This window comes from Saccostrea cucullata, unplaced genomic scaffold (assembly GCF_032062105.1).
Source record: "Saccostrea cucullata isolate Sc308-1 unplaced genomic scaffold, CSIRO_AGI_Scuc_v1 ctg1789, whole genome shotgun sequence".
Lineage (NCBI taxonomy): Eukaryota > Metazoa > Mollusca > Bivalvia > Ostreida > Ostreidae > Saccostrea > Saccostrea cuccullata.
In genome coordinates this window covers 14,292-38,663 of record NW_026938214.1, presented here as the reverse complement: position 1 = coordinate 38,663, position 24,372 = coordinate 14,292, and positions in this window count along the sequence as shown.

Sequence of the window (24,372 nt, the reverse complement as noted above, 5' to 3'; positions counted from 1 at the left end):
GTTAGCACAAGGGGCACTCTGGTGCATTTTCTGTGACATTCTGTAGGCTACTATAGATAGCAGTAGTCATACAAGGGCTTACCTGTAAGTACAGCATGCTATTGATTACTGCTTTAAAAAAATAAACATACCGTGTCATATACTAGTAAAGTGATATACAGTACATACATGTAGTTATGAGATGTGGTAAGTTACAGAATGAGAATGAGGAATTTTCATACTATCATGGGTTTTGAAAGCCAGTAGTATGTGCTATTAACAAATAAATATTTCATTTTACAGGAGAGAAAATGGAAGAAAACGTGTTGACAGGCATTATTGTTGATGTTTCTGAATCTATGAAATCCAGCATTGGTGATGGTGTCTTCGAGAAGGGGAAAGAGTGGACTCGGTCTATCTTTCAGGCTATTAACAACCTTATCAAACACGATTCACCATCTTCTCACAAGATGTTTTGTTTAGGCATTGGGGCAAAATGGGAAAAGGACCTCCCTTTTGATTTGATAAGCATGTTAAATCTCTTTCCGAAAATGCCTGATCCCCAACTTTCATTTGTTCAAACTATTGAAAACATTCTGCAGATTCTTGAGAATTATGGAGCAGATGCTGTAAGAAAATGGGCATCTCCAAAAATAATCAGGAAGGTAGTATCAGATGATGATGCTACTTTGATACTGCTGAAACTTCAATCTGACATTGAGTTTGTCAAATACTTTATTGATGTTTGTTTACCAAAAGCATGCAAAGGTTTTAAACCTGAAGCAATTAGGAGAAAAAAAGAAGGAAGGGAAATGCTCATCGAACAAGTCATTACGGAAACAGATGAACTTTCATCGAAAACCATGTCATTTGAAAATCCTATAGTTTATGTATGCAGGTTTAGATGTAAACACTTTGTTCGAAATAAAATGTTCAATTGCGCTTGTCATACATGTACTTTTAACGGAATTAAATGCAAATGGCATAAAAACATCGAATTCCCTTCGTGTGTGTGTGATACTCGTTTCAAATGGAAACTCCATTGGGTATGTAATTGCAATATTTGTCAGAGTAAAATTATAAATTTTAGAGCTGAATTCTCTAATCAATGTTCATTTGACTTCGTTAATGGGAGTACATTTTATCCTTGTGATGAAAAGCATATGTGCCCTATTAAACACTGTCACAGATGTCACACATGCGTATTCTATCATCCCCATCTAAAAGAATGTTTAACGCAAGAAAAAAAACAAAGACATCCGATACTTGAAAAAGGTGCAGCTGTTATAGAAACAACACTAAGCATCTTTCGTCCTGCAACAGAGGAAGATGTAAAAATGGTCGTAGAAAAGGCAAAGAGTTTTATTCAGAAAGATTTTACCGATAGCCCAGTTATATACAGCGTTCAGAGGGCATCAAGAATTGTCAATGGGGCTGTTGAAGATAGTCTAACAGAAGAACGAATTAAGGAATTAATTGAACTGGTTAAACCTTTCATTTATGGTTTAACGCCTATGTTTAATGCGCTAGAGAAAGCAACATTTTTATTTTCTGATGTCAAATACAATGACTATAAGAAACTGCTATTTGTTCTGTCAGATGGAATGCCTACAGATAAGAGACAAACTAGGTCTTTACTTATTGGTGTTACAGTGGTGAGTTGCTATATCAGTAAAATAAGTAACGTTAAACCACGACGGTTATACAGTGAACCTTCTGATGAATGGGAGGAAGGTGCAAGGCTCCTTTTTGATTTAAGCTCCCACATTTCGACTCAGTTACTGCCTCATACAATGTTTATCAAGCGTGGATGGCAGATTGATATAAAGAACAATAAAACTAAATTGTTTTTACAAGTGAATCACCCTGATAACGTAGAAGATGCTTGCAATCTTGCACGAGATGTACTGTTTTGTCAAGATTCCCTTGCAGATATCTTGATGTCTGTCTCCCTCGATATTTATATAAATCAAAACATCACTGGATTTTGTCCTCCGAACCAAGAATCTGGCACTTGTTATGCAAATGCCTCAGCAGCCGTACTTCATTTGTCCATGAAACGCATTATTGGACGTGAAGGTGGGTATCCGGATTTCAAAGCGTTGCGACAAAAGTTAATCGATGAATTTGGTAACAAGGGGGCTAATACTTTATCGGTTTTAAAGACAGTTTGCCCAGAGTATCGTCTGCAATGCAAGGAAGTGGATATAAATGGAGCAATGCATGCCATAGCAGCTAAGCGCCCTGTAGTAGCGAGATTCTCTTTAACAGAGAGCGATTGGACAGCCTTTTCGAATTTCTATGATGAAAATAAAACGGGAATTTTAACTCGGGATAAGATTAATTTTTTTTCGGATGATTCTTGTCCAGAAATATCCGGCCATGCCGTCGTTTTAACCAGCTACAACAGCGAGTGTCTGAAATTCATGAATTCTTGGGGAACAGATTGGGGAGATATGGGGTTTTTCAGAGTAAAAAACGCCAATGTTTTAAAAATGAAATTTATTGATGTTTTTTGGACTCTAAAAGACCTTACAAAAAGCGAAAGGGATTATTATACTAAAAATGAAGCCGGCGTTGCAGCTAAACTAGAAAGCGATTTGACAGGCATACAACAAGCAAAATATAAATGTCCGGACTGTAAAGAGGAATCCTACGTTACCGAATTTGAAGGGCAACTTTTTAAAGCAAAGTGTCCGGAATGCGAAAAGGAATTCTCATTTGATACATTTGATAATGTTTTAGCATTGGCTATGTATCTGACATCGCTTTACAAATGACATAGTAGATGTACTGGAAGGTCAACAAAAAATTTCACATCGAAAATAATTTAATATAGACATTTTTGTAAACAATAGTCAAACGACTTATACAAAAAAAATATATTTAGAGGTTGAAAGTGCTGGTAAAAAATATCAAAGATTACTACATGTACCTGACTATTTTTTTCTTTTGTGTTTCATCTTATATCTATCATCTTAAACGTATCAAACTTGTCATATATTAAAAAATGTCTTGCATGTTATCAAAACATCTTTTAAAATCATTTACTTTCTAAGATAGATCAATATATTATACACTAGTTTTTAAGAAGAGAAACCTCTTGGAATACTTGTAATAGATTTTAAATCCATAAAATTTTTCTTAGAAGTTAGATACAACGTACGGTTGTCAGATGGACAAGCATTCTTGAAGAAATTGAGGGGGAAACTCATTTTACCATAGAAGTGGCGGGTAAAGTGTTTGTCGACATTATAAATAATGAGTGGGCTTTACGCCTTATTTTTTTCTTACTCTTTTTGTGATGTCTCTACCAAACTTTAAGATAAATGAATCTACAATATTTTACAAGCAAAAGAAAGAGCTAAGTATACAAGTTGATTTTAGATTGAATGCCTGAAAGGAACAATGCCTTGTTGCTATGAATCAAAATTACAGCAACAATAATCAGTGTTACCTTCAGGAACTTGAAATTTACCATGAGTAGTTTTTAGGTCAGATATCAATATAATTGAGATTAGGCTATTGAGCGGCGCCTTGTCGACACCTCTCCATCTCATTCTCTCTCTCATCTCTCTCTTTCATCATTTATAAAATATTTAAATAAATTTAGCGATATCAGTTATAACAATAGTTGTTCCGCCGCTCCGAAGGAGAGGAGGGTAATCTATTTAGCATTGTGTGTCTGTCAATCTATTCAGTTGTCTGTCTTTCTGTAAAAATAATCTTTGGTCGCCGTTTTCTAAGCAACTACTCAAAATAGATGCTTGAAAATTTAACACAATTTTCTCTTATTTATTCCATATGGTGGATTCATTTTTGTGCAAATCTATTGTCAAATTACCGTTTGTCTTTCCTTTTGTTTGTTTCATATAAAACAAATTTTCGTCAGAGTTTTCTATACAACTACTCATCGCAGCTACTTGAAGTTTTAAGGACAGATAATACAATCAAAAATCGATGACTTGATTGGTATAAATTTTTGGTCTAATTTCATAGCAAATGATGCAAATAATAAATATCTAGAATGTAAATGATTTGTAAACCTTCTGTGGTGTTCAAAAGCCTGTCCTTTTGAAACCATCCTTATTTACCTTTACAAATATTTTTCACTTTAAATTCCATTTTTGTGCAAATTTGAATGAAGAATTAAAAACTACGCAGTGAAAATTATTCATTTTATTCATTTATACATGACCTGAATTGTTATTTTCAAATTCCTTGACAAAAGTTTGTTTGTATCATCTGTCCTTAACATAATCTTTTCCGAGGCAGGTAATATTGTGATTTTTTTTATTCAATTCGATTTCAACTTCTTCTTCCCTGCATCTGTTCGTTTCATATATTAAAAATATAAATTGCAGTTTTATCAGCAACTTATTATGGAAGATACTTGAAATTTTAGCACATTATTAGTTGAGACGGTGAATAATGGGAATCATTTCTGTTAACTTATAAAGTCACATCTCTGTTTAACCTGACCTCTGTCAATACCATGTTGCAGTTTTCTCAACAATTTCTAATAAAGATACTTGACATTTTAGCTTATACGTTATTGAGGCATGCCATAAAGTGGGGTGTATTTTTATATAAATCTGATGACAACTTCCTAATTATCTGTTCATCTGCCCGTAACTACACCTGGCGTGTACATTAATATGACAGTGTCTATTTACATCAAAGCGAGAGTAATTCTGATCAGTATTGACTTACATACATTTATATCTGACGACAATGTTTAAGAATTTTTATCTGTGGCGTGTCGCAGTAAGTGCTGGCACGATCACGATCTCTCCCATCTCAATGGCCCTCAGTGTGGAGTATAGGACAGAATTTGCAGCTCTCCATCAGCCAGTGGTGAAGATTCAAATGGCTGAAAAAATCAAGAGGGAGATTAACACAGTACATAATCAAACAGTCAATGTAGAGTTTCAAGATCATTGCCAGAAATAGAGGATCGTTAAAAATCTATTCATGTTAATTCCACGGTAAATTGCATTATATCATTCAATGAAAACTAAATGAACAATGTGCAATTAATTGTATGATCAAAAAATAAGTTTTTTTCACTGTAATTGATGTCTTTTGTGTATTCGAAACATCATTCAATACAAATAGTCTTGAAATTACTTGAAATACTTTATTAATGATGCAATATAATATTATTAAATAATGAAGAGTGATTTTATTAATGATGAAGTTTTAATTTTTCCCGACTTCTTTACTCATTTCGGAGGGTTACCTATTTGCAAATTAAAACCTATTCAAAGAGATTCGAATATTTTATATATAATATGGAGGATAAATATCTACATTAAGGTTTTAAAACCCAAAAGTTTTAGAATGCAAAGACTTGAAATATAAATGTATCTATCTAAGATTCCAAGGTCGCATTTTGTGAAACTCTTTTTGTAATCAAAACTTTTCTACCCCTTTTTGCTTACGAATTTTACTTTCTAGATAAAGAATTACGTTAAGTAAAGATAAAGAGTAAAAAATTGTATTTCATTTTTACGAATTTCAAGAAGCTGTTTTAAAACTTCAATTTTTCATTCTTTTACATGTTATCATAATTATACAGCATACACTGGGCTGTAATAGAAAAGTGAAATTGCTATTTTTGTGTTAAATCCATGTTTTAACCAAAGTTCTTGTAAATCAAAAATAGTTAGCACGAATGTTTTTGTTTTTTTTTTGCCCCCGTAAACGAAGTTTCGGGGGTATATAGTTTTTGTCGTGTCCGTCTGTCTGTCTCTCTGTTTGTCTGTTTGTCCGCAAAAACTTTAACCTTGCCCATAACTTTTGATTTAGTGGAGCTATGACTTTCATGTTTCATATGTGTATTCCTTGTGACAAGACCTTTCTTTAGGTACCACCAAATTTGACCTTTTGACCTTGACCTTGGAGTCCCACTTTTACATGAAAATTTTAAAATTTTATTTTAGCCATTACTTTTGAACAGTAGACACCAGGACATTTATACTTCACATATGTAATGTTTGTTAAAAACCCTTCACTGGATACCAACATCCCTGACCCTTTGACCTTGACCTTGTAGATTTCCGTACTTGAGAAAAAACTTTAACCTAGGCCATAACTTTTGAACGGTAAGGGATAGGGCTTTCATACTTCATACATGTAATCCTTGTGAAAAGACTCTTCATTGGATATGAAGATCCTTGACCCTTTGACCTTGACCTTTGAGTTTGTCCTACTTTAAAAAAGCAAACCTTGGCCATAATTTTTAAAGGCTTAGGGCTAGTGCTTTCATACTTTACATATTTAATCCTTATGACAAGACCTTTCATTTGATAACAATAAATTTGACCATTTGACCTTGATCTTGGAGTTTGGCCTACTTTTTAAGGAAAATTTTAAAATTTTACTTTTGCCATATCTTTTGAACAGTAGACACCATTTAAACTTCACATATGTAATGTTTGTTAAAAGATCTTTCACTAGATACCAACATCCTTGACCCTTTGACCTTGACCTTCTAGATTTCCGTACTTGGGAAAAAACTTTAACCTGTCCATAACTTGAGATTGTCCAACTTTAGAAAAGCAAACCTTGACCATAACTTTTAAAGACTTAGGGCTAGTGTTTTCATACTTAACATATTTGATCCCTATGACAAGATATTTCATTTCATAACAATAACTTTGACCCTTTGACCTTGACCTTGGATTTTGACTTTCTTTTTAAGAAATTGAACGTTGACCATAACTTCTGAACGGTTAGGGCTAGGACTTTCATGCTCTACAAAAGTATTTTATGTGGCAAGACCTTTCATTTGATACTAATTACATTCACCTTTTGTTCTTGACCTTGGAGATTTTTGTACTTATCAAAAAACTTAAAATTTAACATTACTTTCAAATTTCACAATTGTTTTCCAGTGAGAATACTCTACTTTTGGTACCAATTAATTAAATTTGCATTTAGGAAAAGCTTAATCTTTGCTATGTTGCCATACGGGGGCATCAGTGTTTTACAAACACATCTTGTTTTTTTTTTTATTAATTGTTTTCTTTTGTTTTGTTTTGTTTTGTTTTTTTTTTTTTTTGCTTCTTTGTATGACGTCTATAAAAAATGGCATTGCATTTCCGTCTGGTTTAAGGTTTAAAAATATTCTGATCTCATAGATTTTTGGTGTTAAACATTTCAAAGTTTAAGAAAATGCTTGATAATTTACACAGAAATGCTTATATTATTTATTTTTATTTATTATTATTATAATCTTTTTTTGCTATTGGATATGATGCCTGTGTATATACAATGGCCTTTCAGTATACCCGTTGATTTTTGTATTGTTATGCCCCCGTAAACAAAGTTTTTGGAACATATAGTTTTTGTCGTGTCCGTCCGTCCGTTTGTTTGTCTGTCTGTCTGGCTATTTCTCTGTCTGTCTGTCTGTCTTTCTGTTTGTCTGTTTGTCCGCAAAAACCTTAAACCATGCCCATAACTTTTCATTTATTGAAGCCATGACTTTTATATTTATCATTTGTATTTCTTGTGACAAGACCTTTCTTGGGGTACCACCAAATTTGACTTTTTGACCTTGAAGTTTGACCCACTTTTACACAAAATTGCCAAACTTTTTCTTTTGACATATCCTTTGAACAGTAGATACGGGGACAGGTATACTTCACAAATGTATTTTTGTGAGGAGACCTTTCAGTGGACACCAACAACTATGACCGTTTGACCTTGACCTTGGGGATATTTTCCTTGTGAAAAAACTTTAACCTTGGCAATAAATTTTGAACAATAAGGGATATGGCTTTTATTTTTCATATATGTAATCCTTGTGAGAACCTTTCGTTGGATATCAAGAACTTTGAACCTATGACCTTGACGTTGGAGTTTTACCTAATTTAAAAAGCAAACCTTTACCTTAATTTTGAAAGGGTTAGGGCTAGTGCATTCATACTCTCCATGTTTCTTTCTTTGAGTACCACCAAATCTGACCCTTGACCTTGGAGTTTAACATGTATTTCAAAATTGGTAACCTTGACCATCGTTTTTGAAGGACTATGGCTAAGGATATATTACATAAACCACAAAGGTATTCTTTGTTGCAAGAGATTTCATTAGATACATATGTCCTTTACCTTTAAACCTTAGCCTTGGAGATTTATGTACTTATGAATAAACGTTAACCTTGGCTATAACTTTTAAACGCTAAGGGCTAGTGATATCATACTTTAAACATGTTATTCTTGTGACAATACCTTTCATTTGATATCAAGAATTATGACCTTTTGAGATTGACCTTGATGTAAGACCTACTTTTTAAATCGGTAACCTTGGTCATAACTTTTGAAGGGTTATAGCTATGGCTTCCATACTTCACATATGTATTCTTTGTAGCAAGACCTTTCATTTCATATTTATTGCCTTGACCTTGGAGATTCCTGTACTGATGAAAAAACTTTAACCTTGGCCTTCTTTTATATTTCAAAATTGTATATCCAGTAAAAATACCCTACTTTAGATACCAATATATTAATTTTGCATATAAGACAAGTTTAACTTTCGCTTTGTTGCCATATAGGGGCATCGGTGTTTCACAAACACAAAGTGTTTTTATTGTGATATTTTACTGCTTTGGTATATACGGAAAATCTCCTCTTTTCAGCTATACGTTGTTTTAAACATATTTCATTGGCAACATTTCAAAGGGATTAGACTCAAATTCCAAAAACTTAATAGATAGTCCTTTTTCATTAGAGTTAATGTTATTGTAGCTAAATATTGGAACATCTTGCATGACATGTTCATTTTTGATTAGTTAAAAGTAATTATATGAGATGTATTTCAATGAGAATAAAAATATCTGTGATTTTTTTTTATTTTCTTTTTATTCCATAAAAAAACAGGTTTTGCCTTTTATCTCAACCACATAAAAACAGGTAAATTAAGAAAATGAGTCATGGGTTTTGTTGTATTTTTTTTGTTTAATGAAACAAATTGAGATAACGAACAGTATTCAAGATTAGAAATCCATTCAAGGTCGTTTAAGTTGATGTATGTACGTATCTAATTTGATTTCAAACAGACCTACAGTACACCGATGAATTGAAATTAAATTATTTCTGTCTATTTTCCGTTTTTTTTACCTGATCATGAAAAGGAGGACACGGTGGGTGTGACAACTCAACAAGGGATGCTCACTCCTCCATGCCACTTGATCCCACTCCTGATGTTTAGGAATTTCGTGTTAGCTCTGCTCCTACATTTAGCTGTTTTGTATTATGGAGTTTTAATGATGAATACCGTTCGTTATCGAATTATGTTTTATCTTACACGTTTTTTTTTTTACCAAAGCTTCAAGTACTTAAACACCCAATTTTATGTTAACGCCCCTCAAATATACCTGATTCAAGATCAATAATTTAACGCCTGTCAATCTTTAAAAACAATAGCTTCTAATTTGATTGACAGGTCAGCTACCCGTGCTACTTGATAGTCTGAGTTTGTGTCTTTTGAAAACGATTGCCTGATCACGCGTCAAACACTTTCATGTCGCCGCCTTGTATTCACAGGGGTTAAAAAAAGAATCTTGGTAAAATTTTATTTTAAAAACAATTGAGAGTAGATAATTAAAACAGGACTTCATAAAATATTTGTTTTTAATCTCAACAGCTATATTGTATTTTAGGCGATATGTCGTCCAAGATATCTGCTGTAGAATTTCGACCAGTAGGTGCGCAGAAACGCTATTTACCGATTAAAATTGGAATATGATAAATAAGAAAAGATATTTAGCACAAACGGCACGGATGAAAATAAATCATTTATCCCATGTTTATCTACGTATATATGAATACAATCTATACCATGTTCCGTTGTTAAGTTCTGAAATGTCAGAAAAAGCTAGGAGTTTCGAGATTGTAACTTTTAGTTCGAATTTCCTAACATCTGTCAATACCCAATATTCGAAATTAAAAGGTGAATATATACAGCCAAAGATCAATTCTTAAAAGTATGAAAGAAATCTTGCAAACAATAAAAAGATTTTAAACACACTAACACCCGGAAATGGTGAATATTTACGACACTATTGTTGATCAGAACGTAGGCAATATTCCTATCGCGGTACGGTACATTGTATATATGTTTATGCGACGGAGATAGGCCTACCTATGAATCGAATATTTTATTATTATTATTATTATTTCATTTTGATATTTACACAAGTTTAATTAAAAAGATATGTTTACTTTGTAGTTTTACTCTGTGTTCTTTTCTTTAATTTGTCATTTTTTTAAATAAAAAAAAATGATTACTTCATAATTTTTTTCTTCATTATAGATATCGCTGAAAGTATTTATAAATAATTTTTTTTTTCAAATATTTTAATTATTCCAAGTACTTTTACTCAAATTTAGACACGAAACACAGAATGTTGACCCTGATCACCAGACACAGACTTCCCGTGTAATGTTACGTGTATAAAGATTTTTGACATCTTGGGTATTGGGGGTCTCCAGGTAAATAACACCACTGTTACTTGGACCACTCCCCCTCCTCGGGTAACCGTACGGCAAAAAAAATTCTGTCTTTTGAACGAAAATCTTTAACATTTTCTAGAGAGATCACAGAATGATGTAAGTTGTTTATCTTATGTGCATTGAAAAGAATTATAGCCATCGCAAATACTTTTAGAGAAACTGAATTGTTTGAAAATAAAACGTTTTTTTTTCTGATTTGGACGAGCATTTCCACACTTTGACTAAGAAAAAACTTAAAATTAGTAATATTTACGGTAATATGTTATCCTCCCATGCATTTAAAGTAACAGCATGCATATTTTTATTCATATTTGTTCGAATTTTCTATAATAAAGGAGAGAGGAAGCCCCCCTTTTTCAGCTCTTTAATATTTTAAAGTGCATTTTTCGGCTTTCAACGTTCATGTGTCAAGAAGAAAAGTGACCTCTGTAGAATATTGACCAGGGGGGTCATTTTTCTACGTAGAAACATGACCTAGGATCAGTGTTCTACGATACGTGGGGTCATTTTTCGACCGTAGAAAACCATTCCAGATCAATAATTCTACGACTACTCACACGTGGGAAAATGACACCCATAGGAATTTGACCATCTCCTTTTTAACTTTATATCTGATTCTCCTGATATTTTTTAAACCTTAAATGTAAGGAGGAGGAATCTACTTTACTGCTTTCAACATCTTTTATTGCATACTTAAAATAACATCGTTATCAATGTATCTCGTATGTATTTTTTTGGCTTGCAGAATCCCAGTGAAAATAATTTATTAAGGAGCATAAATTATTAACTATAATTGGATATTTATTCTCATACATTTTCCCCCCAAAAAGATTGCATAGAAGTAGGAAAAGCAATGTAATTTCACTACATAAATCCGATCCCGTTAGTATGGGCAGCGGAAAGGGCAAAAATTACCATAATGAAAAAACAAGCAAATTCAAAGAATTGTGGTCCCCCGCTTTCGTTGTTTTTTGTTGGTGAGATGTCATTTCTTTTTTTACATATTGTGTCTAATATGAACACCCTTTCATATGTCATTCATTTAGAAACTATCACTGAACGTCAAGGTCGAAGTTCTTAGTATAGAATGAAAAGTCTTCTCACAAAGATTATATGTGTGCGGTGTGAAAGCCCTTGCCTTTACCATTCAAACGTTATGGTCAAGGGTAAATTTTTTTCATAAGTACGAAAAATATTCATGGTCAAGGTCAAAAGGTCTAGGTTGTTGATATCAAATGAAAGGTATTGCCACAAAGAATATATATGTGAAATATGAAAATCCTAGTATCTACTGTTCAAATTTATTGCCAAGGTCAATCTTTTTGAAAAGTAGCTCAAACTCCAAGGTTAAGGTCCATGGGTCAAAGTTCTTGGTATCCACTGAAAAGTCTTGTCACAAAGAATATTATATTTCAAATATGAAAGTCCTAGTATTTACCATTTAAAAGTTATGACCAAAGTAAAAATTTAGAATTTTTGTGTAAAAGTGGGTCAGACTCCAAGGTCAAGGACAATTGGTCAAATTTGGTGGTTTGACCTTACTCTTAAAATTGGGAAATGTTGCTAGTACCTGTCATATGATAAGTTTTATATATTAAATTCAATGATTTTTTTTTACACAGAAAACATAGAAAAGTGTGAAGAGTTTCTAGAAAGGAAATCGCCAAGAAAAGAAAACAAACAAACAAAAAACCGGGACCGTCGGGAGCCGGGAAGACTAGATTTACCGCGTGCACGTTTGTTAAGATTTTTTCGTTTGTCGTTTTTTTTTTTGTACTTTTGTACTGCAAAGATGACTGTTGGTTTTGCATTCATACATGTTTGTTACGTACGTGGTCGTTAGTTTTGCTTTAATGTATATTTGTTCGACGAAAACGTCTGTTGATTATGCATTGTATATCATTTGTTAAGTTTTTATGGTCATTGAAATTGAAATAATTGTTTGTTTTCTCATTTTGGTAATTTTTGCCCTTTCCGCTTCCCATACCTTAGCTCTTTCATTCAAACTTGCATATATCTGTATGCGTTTTGCTTTAAAATACATACTTTATAAAAAAAAAATACAGCTGTATACTGGAAGAACTATACACATCGGGATCGTTCTTATCATAATAAAAAAAATCCTTAAACGGTAAAATATTTACAATTGAGTATATAATAATTCAACTTTCACAGATATCTATAAATTCCTTGAAAAAAAATCCCTTTTCAACTCTTTTAGTCCAAAGACACCCGATAAATTGTTGCTGTAACCTCCGCCTTTCTTCCAAACTTTGCACATGAAAATTAACTCTTTGTCTATTATACCATTACTTCGATACCGGCGTTGTAGAGTAGAATTTCCCCTCAGAGCTAGCCCCCCCCCCCCCCCCGGGAAATCGTACACTAGAGTAGGATTTCCCCAAGCGGAAATCTCACACCAGATCCAAATTTCCACCTTTTTCTTCCGCAGAGTGGAATTTCCACCTTCTTATAAAGTTAAATTAAAAACAGATGGAATATTTTCATAAAAAAAAGGATTAACGACAAACCTGATTTTTAAAAGGTAAAATGAATATTTTTTGTTCAAGGTCAAACGACACTTTTTCATATACATGTATATGTCATGTTTCTCTTGGTATTACTAGTATATAAAAAATATACATATTTGCCATTTTCTTCCGATTTCAACATTGTTTTACAAATGTTTTAGATATAAGTACACCAAAAACTGTGTTAAAGGCCATTCAAGAGAGTACTCATAAGGGTTGCATATGGAATATGACCCTGTGGTATATTGTCCAAATGCCTGTTAAGTTGCCTTAATTTTTTGTGAGGAAACTTGTTTAAGTACATTTACTTCAATGACAAATTCTTAGGAAAAATTATATACTTTTAATGAATGTGTCGTCTGACCTTAATGGTGTAAAATTTTTCTGAGCATATATTTGAAATCATGGAATCTTAGCCAAAATATACGTGTACCTGGTAGCACTCAAAAGAAATATGATTAAACAAAAAAAAAAAAAAAAAAAAAAAAACTAGATCTTGATTGGTATATATTTTTTGACCGCATATTTTTTGTTTGTTTTTGATAACCTTTATTAAACATTAAGAAATTGTAAACTTACTATGGTGTTAAAATTTCCACCTTTCTGTAACCATCCTGATAAATATGAATATTTTCTGGTCAAATGATATCTCCTTAGAACTCATTATTGTAAAATATTTAATGAAAAATTAAAAGGCAATATTGATATTCAAATTATTTGACAACAGTTTGTATCATTTGTACTTAAAACAATTAAACAATGTTCTTTTATCAGCAGAGTTTGCATGAAACAAATATATTCAAAGAATTGTGGTCCCCCGCTTTCGGTCTTTTATGGGTGAGATGTCATATTTTATTACATATTATGACAAATATGATCGCTTTATCATATATCATTTAGAAATTATCAGTAAAGTTGATGTTTTTAAAATATAAGATCAATCGTGAAAATCAAGGTCAATGGGTTACAAGTCATGAAATCTTTTCTTAATATAAGGAACAAAATTTGTTTGTGAAACTCTGAAGGCCCGTATGGCAATGAGCGAAGCTTAAACTTTTATTAAATGCAAATTAAATATATCATTAACAAAATGTCAAGGTAATTCATGATATCCAATGAAAGGCCCTGTAACAAAGATAAATCATTGGAAATAAAAGAGCCTTGGCCTTAACCCTTTAAAAGTTATGGTCAGGGTTTGATTTATAAAAGTTCTAGTGAAAGGTCTCTGCACAAGGATTACATATCTGAAGTATGAAAGCCCTATCCCTTACCATTCAAAAGTTATGGTCAAGGTTAATTTTTTTTATAAGTATGATCATCTCTAAGGTCAAGGCGAACCGGTCAAAGTTGTTGTCCAATATAAGGTCTTGCCACAAGAAATGCATATGTGAAATATAAAAGTCCTAGTATACATGTATATCGTTCAAAAGTTATGGACAATTTTAAAGTTTTTAAAAAGAATGTCAAACTCTAATGCCAAGGTCAAAGGGTAAAATTTTTAATATCCAATGAAAGATTGTGTCACAGGGATTACATTTTTGAAGTATGAAAGCCGTAGCCATAATCCTTCAAACGTTATGGCCAAGGTATGTTTTTTTTGAGTAGGTCAAACTCCAAGGTCAAGGTCAAAGTTCTTTGTATCCAATGAAAGATCTTCTCATATTGGTTACACATGTAAAGTATCAATGTACTATCTCTTACCGTTCAAAATTTATTGTCAATGTTAAAGTTTTTTCACAGGATCAGAAATCTCCAAGTTCAAGGTCAATAGGTCAAGATTATTGGTATGCAATGAAAGGTCTTGCTGAAAAAATAAATATGTGAAAACTGAAAGTTCTAGTGTCTAGTGTCTTACATTCAAAAGTTAAACCCAAAGTAAAAGTTCGGATGTTTTGCTTAAAAGTGGGTTAAACTCCGAGGTCAAGGTCAAAAGGTCAAATTTGGTGGTAGTCAAAAAAGGTCTTGTCGAAAGAAATACACATGTGAAATATAAAAGTCATAACTCCACTTAATCAAAAGTTATGGGCAGACGGTTAAAGTTTTTGTGACGGACGGACGGACACACATTTGGTTATATATTGGGTTCATCAAGTCCAAGTCCTATTGGATACTGCTTATTGGATGCAAAAAAGTGTACACACGAGAGAGAGCATTATTTGGGTAGTAACTGTTCAATTCTTATTGGATATTAATCCTAGTGTCTGCATTGGATTTTTTTCTTATTGTTTTTCATTCATTTCAAATGTATTATAAATTTAATATTTGCTGGTAAATTCAGACAAGGCTGAAAACCTTTGGTTTTGAACCCATATTTTTTTCAATTTCTGTAATATAGGTCTTTTATTGTAACACCTAACTAATTTGTTCTTAGCAATAAGGATATACATCAGTACATTTCAAAATATCTAATATCAAAATATATGAATACCTAAGTGCAAAAAAAACTGAATTGTGAAAATACAACTCAACACATCTTACACTCTAATCAACCTTTCTTGAATAACAAAATTTAGTATTTATGGAGAAACCTTTTTGAGTCATGACCAATTAATAATAAGCTATTGCCCATTACATGTTTTACAGAATGAAGGTATCCAACATGTACAGGCATTGGACAGGTGTCCAAAACCGGTTGGGGTGTATTTTGACGAAGGGATTAAAATATCCAAGAACAATTGAACATGTGTACATTGTCGAATTCTTCTTGGGTTTCTTGAATCTCCTCATCAAAATGCAACCCAACGGGTAATGGACACCTGTCCAACTCCTCTTGGATATCTACATCCCACCCAACGGGTAATGGACACTTGCCTAATTCTTCTTGGGTTTCTTGAATTGTTTCATCAGAATACCACCCAACAGGTAATGGACATCTGTCCAACTACTCTTGGATATCTACATCCCACCCAACAGGCAATGGACACTTGTCCAATTCTTGGGTTTCTTGAATTGCATCATCAAAATACAACCCAACAGGTAATGGACACCTGTCAAACTCCTCTAGGATAGCTACATCCCACCCAACAGGTAATGGACACTTGTCAAACTCATCTTGGGTTTCTTGAATTGTTTCATCAGAATACCACCCAACAGGTAATGGACATCTGTCCAACTCCTATTGGATATCTATATCCCATCCAACAGGCAAAGGACAGTTGTCCAATTTTTGGGTTTTTTGAATCTCCTCATCAAAATGCAACCCAACGGGTAATGGACACCTGTCCAACTCCTCTTGGATATCTTCATCCCACCCAACAGGTAATGGACACCTGTCCAATTCCTCTCGGGTTTCTTGAATTGTTTCATCAGAATACCACCCAACAGGTAATGGACATCTGTCCAACTCCTCTTGGATATCTACATCCCACCAACAGGCAATTGGACACTTGTCCAATTCTTCTTGGGTTTCTTGAATTGCATCATCAAAATACAACCCAACAGGTAATGGACACCAGTCCAACTCCTCTTGGATATCTACAACGCACCCAACAGGCAATGGACACTTTTCTAGTTCTTGGGTTTCTTGAGAATCCCCTCATCAGAATACTAGCAAACATGTAATGGACACCTGTCCAATTCCTTGGAATATCTTCATCCTTTCAATACTATATAAACTAAAAGGTATTGGGCATTCTTCTTGGGTTACTCAATTTTTTGGGTTTTTTTTTTCATAATAAGAAAATCCAATAGGTATTGGACATTGGTTCAACTCTTTTTGGATATTAAATCCCAACATTAGAATAAAACCCAACAGGTGATATTTACCTGTCCAATTCTTCTTGGGTTACTTTTACCCTTCATTAAAATTGTCAAATTTGTCTTGGATATTTATACTCTTGCATTAGATTGCAAATCCAATAAGTATGACATTTACCTTCCCTATTTGAATTCAAATTTATCTGCATAAGCATACATAAGTCCAAAACATAATTAGTACTTTAATTCTAACATTCCACATCTCAGTCAGTGTACACTTTACAAATGATAGGAAATATGTAAGCATTTTGTGCCTTAACTAGTTGGCTTTTAAAAAAATTATAACCATGTTTGGAAAATTTAAATTTAAATATTGGAACTTGAAGCAAGTCTTTACAGGTAGAGCAAGATGCTGAAAACCATATTGATAAATAGATCACACCCTTGATAAAATATTTCCCTACAGTTGCTAAGATTGTGTTGTATTATATGGAAAATTTCTATAATCCTGTTTAATACAGGTACATGTACAATTCATATTTTCCCTGTAATAATAAAAATACTTCTGAGATGTAAAAGAATGGATTAAAAAATCACCAATGTTAAAAGATATTACATGATTTCATTAATCTGAATTGGAAATCACAAACTTAGTTTTGAAGCAGATAAAACAGTGTCGCACCAGAAAACTCAGTTACAAGTACAATGAATGAATTCGTTGTATCAAAACTTTAAAATAATTTATGCAGTATGTCCAAATCTTTTCGACAAATTGGGATAAAGATATTAAATGAAATCATCACTGTTATAAGTCTTAGAGCTAGAGAAAAGTCATTACATGTCCAAATTTTACATGTAAGACTTTATCCTGTATTTCAATAAATGTCAAAATGGTTTTATTTTTGTTTCTCTTCAATACTTTCTTCTTTGGGGTCTCTCATGGCCTATACTGTATGATACCTCCATTGACCCTGCTCTTTTTTATTGCCATATGTTTATCCAGTAGCAGTGGTTATGATCAGGCAATCTTTTAAATATTCCTCATTTCATGCATCTCCTTCAGTTCTGCCTCTGTCCATTTTATTCATTCTGCAATTAGATAAAGACATTTCTTTGCCGTTTAAAACATGTTTTTCTTGACTACAGCAAGATCACCCTTTATGTTGATCCAACCCAACCAAGAAGTAGAAGTATATTTCTTATTCAGAAATATGTATGTATAAATAAAATGGAAGAAAAACTTAATTCTATAAACTCTTTTTTTTTCTATGTCTAATTGCAACTTCATCCTACCCCCCCCCCCCCCATCCGCCATAAATTTATCAAAATGGAATCATCATTCAACATACAAAACGATGTTGCATATTAATTAGACAGTATGTTAGTTTCTGATTGTTAAGAAGGAGATTTTAAAAAGATTTTACATCTATTCCTTGAAAATTTTATACTTCTAATGTAACACTATCAGTACATTAGGGGTACACAATCTTCAAAAACATCTCTACACTTAATGATAAAGCTTTCACATTAGTATTGTTTTTATCCCAATGGTTCTTGTAAAGAGGATTTGAAATTGACCCAAACCTTACTAACTGCTTTGAAATTATATTGACAGTGACAGAGACACACTTGACACTTCATCCATCATTCTTGGGGTATGCTTTGCACAAAATTTAATTAAAATTGACTAAGCTGGATGGAAGTTGAAAATATGAAAAATTACAGTCAAACAGATTATGAATAACTTTTAGCACATCAGACATGAAGTACTGTAAACGTGGTTATATTGACGAGTTGAAAAATTGAAGACTTTTTGTTAACGACACTTCATCCATCATTCTTGGGGTATGCTTTGCACAAAATTTAATTAAAATTGACTAAGCTGGATGGAAGTTGAAAATATGAAAAATTACAGTCAAACAGATTATGAATAACTTTTAGCACATCAGACATGAAGTACTGTAAACGTGGTTATATTGACGAGTTGAAAAATTGAAGACTCTTTGTTTACGAAAATTGACGAGTGTTAATTTGGACGAAATATTTAATCGAGAGTTATGTATCTTTGAATTCACAAAGTAAAAAATGAATTGCAGAGTTAAGAGTTAGACCATCTACAGTGTGCAAGATGGCAAAAACCATATAATTAATCTATATGTGTAAGATTTGATAACATAAATTACCCTTTTGTATTTTGTTTTCATTTTAAGCGTTCAAAATTGGTCAAGCACGGCGTGATAATTACGCTAAGTTACGCATGCAAGTATTTGATTCACAAGCTTAGATGCAATTGTTTTTAAAAAGTGTGATTATATATTACGATGTTTTCATATATATTTACAAAGGAAATTAACAATAACTAACTCTACATTAGAAGAGGAACGCCGAGAAAATTTAAGGAGGCTGGAGGGTCAACAAATTAATCCCAAATTAACCACCAGATTTAAATTAATTTTTTTAGGTACATGGTATTTTTAGCTGTCAACTATCATTTGACAAAGAAAAAAAATCATGTACTTTAGTTTTCGAATTTCATCATTTTGTATATCTTTATATGGAGCTCTCTTTTTAAAGAAGATTGAATTAGTCTAAAAATGGCTGTCACTCCCTAGCCTCGTTAAAGGTAAACTTGTACACTGGTCAATGTGTGTTGTGACGCTATATATGAAGTGAAGTTTAACGAGTGTAAATTTTGACGAGGAAAGACAAATCGTCAATATAGTCAAAATTAGCACATCGTCAAAATTTCCACGTTTACAGTAGTGATCCTTAAATAAAATACACCTACAAGATGAAGCTGTTTTATTCCTTTGAAGTGATATCTAGTATTGTTTCTTTTCCTGTATGCCACCTTTATCAGAACAAAATGTTATACATGTATTAACATAACCTATGACCGTATAGTACCTCAGTATTTACTTTACAATTAATTAAGTTCTGGAACCAACCCTCAAATGCCCTTAAAACAAATGATTCTAAACTGGCAAAGGTAAAGGGCATCTGAAGAATTTAAAATAAAATGATAGTACAAACAAGCAAACAGTGTGCATGAAAATGTTGGCAAACACTAGAAAAAATACTAAGGTACTTTCTCAAACTTAACATGAATACCAAAGAGGTTTTATGTAGCTGTATTGCACATATCAAAAGCTTTCCTGCAGTTAAAGGCTGATTGCCTAGTAGTTATTTAGTATGTACAAGTTTTTTTTTCCCTCTATCTCTTCTAATCTAAGCAGCGAAAATGTCTCTAAAAATCTTATGGATGGCATGAAGTATTCCTGTTCATTTGACTGATTGCTTACAATTGTCCTTTTTCTGAGTGTCATCTTCTGATGAGTCTGTTCTCTGCAATGTTCACAATTGAAGTTCCTGTTTGACCTGTTACATATTGAAAATCCTCAATGAACATGATTATGGTTTTAATTTCCATTGTAATTATTGATTACTTTTATTTAAAAAATCTAAACAGATTTATTGTAACATAATACTTAGGAAAATATTTATGTAATATCAATGGAAAAAAGGAATCATTATCTCCAGTCATCCTAAAATCTCAAGTATGCACTAATCATAAATTCACATACATAAACCCATTAGCTTTTTGTGCTATTAAATCATTGTCATCCCTGTGCAATAAAGGAAATCAAGTACTGATCCACAGCTTAGTGGCAATAAAGTTACTATCCCCGAGTAAAAAGTGACAAGCCTAAATATAGAGGCGAAAATTAAAAAGTAACATTAATATTGAAAAAAAGTTCATCGTAAAAAAATTCAGGGTATTAACTACAGATGATTCTTTTTAAAATTAAAGTTTAATTTAATTTTCGCTAGTAAAATTTAATCATATATAAATTAATAAATTAAAAAAATGAAGAAAGAAAAAATAAATATTTAAATATTCCTTTTCTGGTCATTCACTAGTTCGTCTAATTAAAACGAATCAAAAATCATTTTGTTTTCATCTTGAATCATTTAAAGCCATATATGGCGTATGTACAATGAAAATTATTAGACTAAAATTATAAAAACTAATTATTTGTATCATTACTTTATATAAACATGATAAAGATGGATATTTTCCGTAAATTACAAAATCTAAGTCAATTGCGTTATAAGATATCAAAATTTAATTTGGATTCTCGGAATTTTCTCCGACTTGGAAGAAAATACAAAATATTTAGATAATACATTACAGAGAAGATAAAATCGTATTATTAGATAAAACGACGTGTTTTCCGTTCTCCGATATTTCTTTACTTAATTTTGTATTTTTCAAAAATATATTTTTTGATCAGTTACGCCATATATGGCTTAAAAAAACGCTACATAATTGCATGACACTTATCATTGAGCTGATTGAGTGAATGTATGTAATTTAATAATGAGATATCTGTGAGGCATATATGTACAACAAAATATTGCTATATTAAACAAAAGAAAGCGGGGATTCAAATTAGGAAATAAAAGATCGTTTTTAAGTAAATCAGTCTTTTTGTATTGCAAAATGGATGCAGTTGTGGAGATTTATGGATAATATGAGCATACTGTCTGGAATAATTCCCTATTAGGGAATTTAGCGCAGAAAACCACTAGCCCCATCCTCAAAAAAGGAAGCCCCAGGTGTAGCGCGATGCTAATTACACACCCATCATGTGAATTAGTTATAGTAGGCCTATATCAATTTTAGTATTGTTTTAAATTAATTAAAACAAATGACAAAAACAATAATTTAAAAAAATCAAAATAAAGCAGACACTCATCTGATGAGTGTTAAATCTAAAGCAAACTAGCATGGCGCGGCGCCATGCCCTTTTTTCCAGCGCTATGCCCTGATTTCCTAACCTAGAATTAATAAATATGCCCAGTTTAGGCGATATTCCTTTGCTGTTCTGTTTATTCAGTGCATGCTGATAATCCCTTTATTTAATCACTTCAAGCTTGAACGCACGAACACAGCCACCGGGCTAATTAACATGCCTCAGGCTGTCAGGGTAGAGGATTTAACTTTAGAATCTGTCATTTGCCTGCATTGATTATGCAAGAATTAGCCCAAGACCAAAGATAATTAAACTTGTAAATTATTAACTAATAAAAATCAGGATCGTTTTTTTATAAACCGAAAGTAGAATAAAACACATAGTACAACATGAATTAAAAAAATTGTATTTTTTCTGAAAAAAATACTTACAGTGTACCAAAAACAGAATGTAATGTAATAAAAAGGCTTAAAAACAACGAACTAAGTTAGTTTCCTTGATTGAACTGATAGATTTGACAAGCTGAGGGTCAAAGTTTCTAATTAAAGCCCGAGTTTTTAAAAAAAAAAAAAAAACAAATTATGCATGGCAGTAAGACCAGTTTTCACATGATCATGTTGATAGAATATTTTCCAAGTAAAGAGAATGGTCTGTATATGTATTTTTCAAAATGCCCATCCCCCCTTCTCTGAAAAAAGTATTTTCCTTTAAGATTTAAATTGTCCGTACTTGTAAACAAATAACAGTCCAAGCAGGAAAAAAACAATCATACCTCCAAACTTTTATAATTTTTGCACCTGTTTCAGCTAGATTAACACCATTAATTTCTCAAGCGTAACCTCAGTACTTTTTTTATTGAAGAAATTGGATACAAATGCCTTTTTAAAATTCTTTTTGTTTCTGAATCAATAATTAAAACATTGTTTAATAAAAAGAAATGGAATACAGATATATGAATTTATCTTTAATTTATTTGTTTTAAATAAAAATTTCATTATGAAAGGATATTATAAGTAATAAAACATGTTATAGTATGTAAAAATTAAAAAAAAATGTTAAATATAATTTCAATGTCATTAACATTTGTTTTCAAAGTGCCCTCTTGAGATCCTGTCGCGATACAAAGTGCCCTTTTGATTCCTTGATTACCATGGCCTTTTTAGGATCTCGATTTAACATCAAAGACAGAAAGAAGCACTGTTTTGACGGAAAGTTTTTCAGTAATACAATGGATCTCTAAAGTTACATATCAGATGAGATAAACTTACATGCAATTATTTAGTTGCTGTCAATTATCCCATTTATCATCATCTCAGCTCACTTTGCGATTGTAATACTGTCTACATGAACTGATAATTTACAGCTGATTTATGAACACACGATTGTTAAAATTTTCATTTCCCTTTCCAATATCGATGTCAGAACATACTTATTTGGTTATGATATAAATTTATATAATAAACACTTTCGATTTATTAAAGATTATCTAACAATATACGATCATTTACTAAATACTTCTCGCCCTCAAGAGAGTTAAAACGACAGAGAAAATTCAAAATACAAACAAGTGCAACTTAGGATTAATTGTTCCGATATATCTATTTTAATTTTGTGCACAATTGTTTTCAAAATAACATTAAAATATATTTTCCTTAAACAAGAACCCAATGGTTAAATATTAATCGAATAAACTTACCTTTTCTCTTGTCAATCAGACAATCTTGTTGACATTAAGTGTTTCTTAGTCGCCATACTTTTTTCCATGAGAACAAACGTTGTTATGATCAGGATCAACGGAAGTTGATTTTCGGAACTATCGAGAATTTAGAGTTCCGAATGTAAAACTGAAACAACAAAACACGGTGCGTCCGTGAAAGCAACTTTTTTGGACACTTTTTTGGACAAATTGTGGTGTCCAAGTTTTGTTGGGTACAAACCTGCAAATACCCAATTAGGGTGTTTTAAGCACATTCGGCGACACTTCTTATTGGGTATACCCAATAAGCAAAAAGTACCCAATAAGTACAATCTTGGCATGAAAAATACCCAATAAATGCACTCTCGTAAACACGTTGGGTTGTATTTTGATGATGCAATTCAAGAAACTCAAGAATTAAAAAAGTGTCCATTGTCTGTTGGGTGGGATGTAGATATCCAAGAGGAGTTGGACAGATGTCCATTACCTGTTGGGTGGCATTCTGATGAAACAATTCAAGAAACCCAAGAAGAATTGGACAAGTGTACATTACCTGTTGAGTGGGATGTAGATATCCAAGATGAGTTGGACAGGTGTACATTACTTGTTGGGTTGTATTTTATGAAGAGATTCAAGAAACCCAAGAATTAGACAAGTGTCCATTGCCTGTTGGGTGGGCTGTAGATATCCAAGAGGAGTTGGACAGATGTCCATTACCTGTTGGGTGGTATTCTGATGACACAATTCAAGAAACCCAAGAAGAATTGGACAACTGTCCATTACCTGTTGGGTTGGATGTAGATATCCAAGAGGAGTTGGACAGATGTCCATTACCTGTTGGGCTGTTTTTGATTAGGAGATTCAAGAAACCCAAATAGAATTGGACAATGTACACATGTTTAATTGTTCTTGGGTAGTTTAATCCCTTCGTCAAAATACAACCCAACAGGTATTGGACACCTGTCCAATGCCTGTACATGTTGGATACCTTCATTCTGTCCAACATGTAATGGGCATTTGCTTATTATTAATTGGTCATGATTCAAAAAGGTTTCTCCTTAAATACTTAATTTTGTTATTCAAGAAAGGTTGAACAGAGTCTGAGATGTGTTGAGTTGTATTTTCACAATTCAGTTTTTTGAACTTAGGTATTCATATATTTTAATAATAGATATTTTGAAATATACAGGTGTATA